The sequence below is a fragment of the Heloderma suspectum genome, chromosome 5 (genome assembly GCF_057233095.1).
Source record: "Heloderma suspectum isolate Gila_16-S chromosome 5, 16-S_ref, whole genome shotgun sequence".
NCBI lineage: Eukaryota > Metazoa > Chordata > Lepidosauria > Squamata > Helodermatidae > Heloderma > Heloderma suspectum.
Window position 1 is genome coordinate 132924724 of NC_139462.1, and position 6352 is coordinate 132931075.

Here is a 6352-nt window from a genome sequence, read left to right on the forward strand (position 1 = left end):
GAACAGAGAATAATAATGGGGCTAGATAACGGAGCAGTGATCTGACACAGCAGAAGGAAGATTTGTGTGTTCATAGTATTTAATGTATCAGCATGGTACTCTTGATGAGCCTATGTTTCTATGAAGTCCAAGGGATGAAAAGTCTACTGCATCTTCATTACAAAGTTGGAATTGTTTTTTATTATAATGAAAATGTAACATGAATAATGTAGTCTCTTCGGGTTGCCTGTATGAATGATTACCCATCATCCCCAGTAAACTCCATCTTGGATGAATGGTCACGGTAAGAAAATCTACACTGAAATGTAAAATATAACTGAAGCCAAATTACATCCGACAAATCACACTGGACAAGGCAGACAAACACAGATAAGATGGCACACAATGAGCCAGTCAGCATTGATTAGGATTTTGCCCAAAGAGACTCGCAAGAGGAAAGCAGAGGCAAACCAACTTCGACATCATTGTGGCAGAAGGTGCTACATTTGGGCTGAAGCCTTAATGCCTCTGAAAGAATAGGAAATTATCTACTGATTTCAAGGGAGATGAAGCTTCAGCTGTTAAATCATGACACCAGAAATGACCCTGCTCCACTCTGGTGCCTATCCTATGTTCCCAAGGCCAGAGTCGCCCTCACCCATTCTTTTCTTAAACTACTTTGTTGCCTCATTTGCCTAGAGAGATCAGTTTGTCTTGTATGCCCAGAGAAGAAGCTTTACCCCCTAGTAAGTCAGTAAGTAAGGCACCTGCTGATACAAAGTCAATGTCCATTCATAAGAGAGCACAACCTGCAAGCTCCCTACTTCCATTTTTGCTGCTTCAGGGGATTGTGACCCATGTATGTGTCAGGGTTCCACCTATGACCTGGACTCCCTGAGCAACTCCTTAAGGATCTCTTGCCTCCTTAAGAGTCCCACCTTCCTTCTTTTACCTTCCCCTTTCCAGTAACATGGGGTTTAGGCTGTAGATGTGGGGAGATTGACACTCTAGATACAGGGTACAACCACAACAATGTACTGGTAAATTAAAGCAAGCAAATAACAACTACAATAGAACTGAGTGATACGAAAGGCATTAAGAGAAAATAAAAGTTGCAAACTGGAAGTTCCTTTACTCTAGCTGTTCTTAGACTCCTCTAGGCTGCTTCCTTCTTCTTGCTCCCTGTTTAGGCTCTGGTTTCCTGACTGCGCTTACTGGCTCTCTCACTCGCTTTATATACCCTCCTCCCTCAAAACTGAAAGTACTGCTTCAAATCTGATGAAGCTTAACTGGGGAAATAAAACTGAAACTTAACCAGGGAAATGAAACTACTCCTTTCAGGGATACCCCCCCAACAAAAAAACTTGAGGGCCTCTAGGCCTGACCTTTTTCCTTTCCTCTGTAGGCCTCAAACCTTCACAGTATGAGTCATCTGTTTGGAGTCCAACAGTCTACAAGAGCATAGGGAACTGCCTTAGACTGAGCCAGACCATTGGTCCATCAAGGCCAGTATTGCCAACACTGACTGGCAGCAATGGTTTTTCAGGGTTTCAGGCATGGGTTTTTCCAGCCCTACCTGGAGATGCCAGGGATCAAACCTGGGACCTCTTGCAGACCAAGCATGTGCTCTACCACTGAGCCACAACCCCTCCACGGCACAACCCCCTTTCCTGCACTGAGCAGGGGGCTGGACTTGATGGCCTTGTAGGCCCCTTCCAACCCTACTATTCTATGATTCTATGATAACCACAAGAGGCAGTGTAACAGTATACCAGGCTGAGATTATGCTGCATTCTAGACAGGGTGAAGGGCCTATACAAAGGAGTGGATGCAGGAGCAATCCCCTCAGCTGGCACTGCCAAGTTGTCACATTTTGCTGGCAACACTGATCCTGCTTGCCCTTTGCTTGAGGGTGCCAGGGCTATGGAAGAAGCACACTTCCACTAAGCCACATGTGAAATGTTCAGCTGGGGCTAAATTCAATCTCCTAAGTGTGTGGTATGCGTTTTTAGTGTATGGCTTTGTCCTGCTTACCTGTGAGTAGACATGCAGAGTTTGGGATACTGTTTTAAAGTGCTGCTGACTGATTCACACCTGCTTACTTCTGAGTAGATATGCAGAGGCCTGCTTATTTGTGCTTCTCATTCATACTTCTGAGTAAACGTGCTTTCTACTATAAATTGATAACAATGAAATTGGTGGGGGTGTCAATTTTTCAGCCCCACCCACTTTTGCCTTTGCACTCCCCCCCCCCCATGGAATGTGGCCCCCGGGAACTTCTCTGAAATGGAATCCAGACCTTGGGCTGGAAAATGGTCCCCATCCCTGGTGTATGCTGTGTCCAAAGGTTGTGCTTTGGACACTTCATAGAGCCATATAAATACTAGGTACGATGATTATTGTTTTGTTGTTCTCATTGTCACAGCAATACCTGTTTTCACAAGTACAAGGGGCTGGAGTGCTGGCACTGAGTTTGAGGAGGGGAGCCTTACTCCGTTTCACACAACTTGCAACATTAATTAATTCTGCCATGTTTTCCATCATCACTAGCAACTGTGTATGCTTCAGCCAACTCATGTAGTCTCATTCATCATTCAATTTAAAACACAAACAGTGGAGCTAAAAACCTGCATTGTGAAAGTTGGGGGGCTTTTCCATTTACATGATGAAGGGCTCCATGTGGAACAGCTGCGGCTGGAGAGAAAATACCATAGATCATCCCTGAAGTCAGGTCATTAGGATAAATGGTTAATTAAAGGAGTAAAGAACAAAATGATCTCAATTTTCATTACACTTGTATCTGAGCTTTGAAGCATAATAGGATGGGATCTGTCAGGGAATATTTCTCCCAGCTCAGCTCCCCCCCCTCCCCTTTCAATCTCTCTCAATTTCTGGAGGTTTCTGTATTACAGAGCCATTCTACAAAGTTATGCACACCGAGGTGGTGGAATTTGGGACTGTATCACTTCAGACAGCGGGTGGGTGGGTGGGGTTATATTTTTGAATGCTTCCCCACATAAAAACCTTCCCATGTGCAATAAACTAGCATTTCAGAGCGAAGGTTATGCAAAAAAATCTTTCTGCCTGATGTGGTGGTTTTCTACATAAAGAGTGTGTTCTTTGAAAACATGGGGAAAACATTCCAAATTGCAAGTGTAAGGTGATGCACGTTGGGCAAAAAATCCCAACTTCAAATATAGCCTGATGGGATCAGAGCTAGCAGTGACTGACCAGGAAAGAGATCTTGGGACTGTGGTGGACAGCTCAATGAAGATGTCAACCCAGTGTGTGGCCGCTGTAAAAAAGGCAAACTCCAAATATCATACTGCCCCTATACAAATCTATGGTGCAACCACACTTGGAATACTGTGTACAGTTCTGGTCACCACACCTAAAAAAGATATTGTCGAGCTGGAACAGAAAGGGGCAACTAAAATGATCAAGGGGCTGGAGCATCTCCCCTATGAGAGAAGGTTGTAACAGCTGGGATTGTTTAGCTTGGAAAAAAGGGTAAGGGGAGACATGATAGAGGCCTACAAAATTATGCATGGTGTGAAGAATGTGGATAGGGAGACATTTTTCTCCCTCTCTCAAAATACTACAACCTGGGGTCATCCTATGAAGCTGCTTGGTGGGAGATTCAGGACAGATAAAAAGGAAGTACTTCTTCACACAGCACATAGTTAAACTATGGAATTCGCTACCACAAGAAGTAGTGCTGGCCATCAGTTTGGATGGCTTTAAAAGGGGGTTGGACAAATTCTTGGAGGAAAAGGCTATCAATGGCTACTAGTCCTAATGGCTATGTGTTACCTGCAGTACCAGAGGCAGTGAGCCTATGTAACCCAGTTGCTGGGGGACATGGGTGGGAGGGTGCTGTTGCACTTGTGTCCTGCTTGTGGGTTTCTGGTCAGCAGCTGGTTGGCCACTGTGTGAGCAGAATGCTGGACTAGATGGACCCTTGGTCTGATCCAGCATGGCTCTTCTTATGTTCTTAAGTCTGCAATTTAAAGTGGTGAAATTTGTAATTCTAACATCTTCTTTTATCACCTCATTTCACTGCATGTTTGGACCTGGTCTTGTAGGATGTCAGTGGCAAACCAGAATATTCTGACAACAACCGTGCCATCCCACCATAATGTGTGTGTAACCTCTTACCACTTGACACCGTGGCTTCATGTAATAAGCATCCCTGCCCGTAGACAGAGCCAAGTCATCCTAGATGTGTGAGGGCTAGTTGTGGTTTTCTCCGGGTGATAAAGAAGTCACTCTGCCCAAATGCAACCTCTTCCTCTGTCCTCTGTTCTTACATCTTGTATCCCAGCACTTGAATCGTGATAGGGCCTATCTGGCCTAAGGAAGTGTTCTAAACAGCAGGAGTTTGCCCAAATGAGAGGCACTAAGATTTACTTTGGGTCAGGTGCATTATGACCCATCCGGCAGCCCCCCGGTGACAGAGGCCCCAGAGCACAGTACACCTCTAACTTTTAATTAAAGCAAGGGTGGGCAACACATGGTCTGCAGGCTGCACATGCCCTCCCCTGCCTGTCTGTGTGCCCCCCACCGAACCACCAAATTTGCGGCTGCAGCAGTACAAATTTCAGCAGGGCAGTGGCAGCGGCAGCAAAAAGGGCTTATTTAGCCTTGTTTTAAAAGCTAAATAGGCCCTTTTTGGCCACCACAGCTGTAATAATATGAAGGAACTACTGGATTCAGCCTGAATGGGTTGTGCTTTCAGGGAGGAACCAGGAAGTAGTTAAGGGCCACTGCTTCAGGCCTGGAGAGAGGCCACAGCCAGAGAAAGCTCTGGATATTTTAGGGATGTACGGATTCCCCACCTTTCGATCCTGTGAGGAATCCACCCATGGGGTAGGTGATCCGTTCCTCCCCTCCCGGAATCCTCCGGAACAGCTCTACTCCACGAGGATTCTGCGGAGCCACACACTGGCTCCATACCGCTTGCGATACAGTAATGGCAACCGCGATTACCATATCGCTGGGAGGAATACAGCCGTAATGGCATATTGGATGCTGCTTGCAGCCGTATAGCCCTGAGTTTAACCTAAATGCAGCTGTAAACTAGGAATGGCGGAGAATTCTGCCATGAATTCCAGTGATGTCAGATTCTTTAGAATCCGCCCCCCTGTAATCCGTGGCGGAACGGCCTCCTGCCCTCCTGCCCCCCCCCGCAGAATCCCCCTGGGACAGCACTTACCTGGGGCGGATTTGGTGGCTATTTGCGTTGCCCTTATTTTCGCCGTAGTCTACATAAAGATTTACGTAGACTACAGCGACCAAATAAGGAACGCGAATGGCGGATCCCTATGGGGGCCGCCATTTGCGTACATGCTTTTTTTTTTTTTTTTTAAAGTCACCCATGATAGGCTACGTGACGATTAACATAGCCTATCACGGCTGACTTTGCAGATCTAGCCGTGATAGGCTACGTTAATCGTCACGTAGCCTATTACGGGGGCGTTTTTTTTAAAAAAAAAAACTTTTGAGTTCGCGGCCGGGCGAGGCGAGGCGCTTCCTCCCCAGCCTGAATTTCGGCCGGGCGAGGCGGGAAGCCTCCCCACCGGCCTGAATTTCAGCTGGGCGAGGCGGGAAGCCTCACCCACCCAGCCTGAACTTCGCAGGGGGAGCAGCGAAGCGCCTCCCCCCCACCACGAACAAGCTTCGAGGACAGGTAAGTAACTTTCGTCCACCCCTAGTCATGATAGGCTACATGAAGATTTACATAGCCTATCATGGCTAGGTTAAAAAAACAACGACGACGTGATAGGCTACATAAATCTTTACATAGCCTATCATGTCTGACTTAAAAAAAAAATGCGTGTACGCAAATGGCGGCGGCTACAGCCGCCGCCATTTCCATTCCTTATTTTGGCCTGTCTTAGTCTATGTAAATATTTATGTAGACTAAGACGGTGAAAATAAGGGGGAATGCAAATAGCGTCCGCTACACTATTTGCGTTCCCCTTATTTTCGCTGTCTTAGTCTATGTAAATATTTACGTAGACTAAGACGGGCCAAAATAAGGAATGCAAATGGCGGCGGCTGTAGCCGCCGCCATTTGCGTACGCGCATGTTTTTTTTTTTTTAAGTCAGACGTGATAGGCTACGTAAAGATTTACGTAGCCTATCATGGCTGACTACAGGGATGCAAACGGCGGCGGCTACGGCTGCCGCCATTTGTGTTCCTGCTAGCCAGCGGCCGGATGTCCAGCTGCTGGTGGAGCCGGCCGGTGGCTCTGCGGAATCCCCGTGGAGCGGAGCCGGCTGGCGAGGATTCTGGGGGGAGGGACGGAGCGTCTTCCCCCCCAGCAGAACCCGGCAGAGCCAGGTAAGGCCAATTTCATACATCCCTAGT

The 6352-nt window shown here is 47.0% G+C and overlaps 1 non-coding gene across 1 annotated transcript; it reads right to left on the reverse strand.

Annotated features, from left to right (window-relative positions):
- Positions 1 to 1556: 1556 nt before the first annotated feature.
- On the reverse strand, positions 1557 to 1628 carry TRNAT-GGU (transfer RNA threonine (anticodon GGU)). The gene has a single exon. It is a non-coding gene; the product is annotated as a tRNA-Thr (tRNA).
- Positions 1629 to 6352: the final 4724 nt, after the last annotated feature.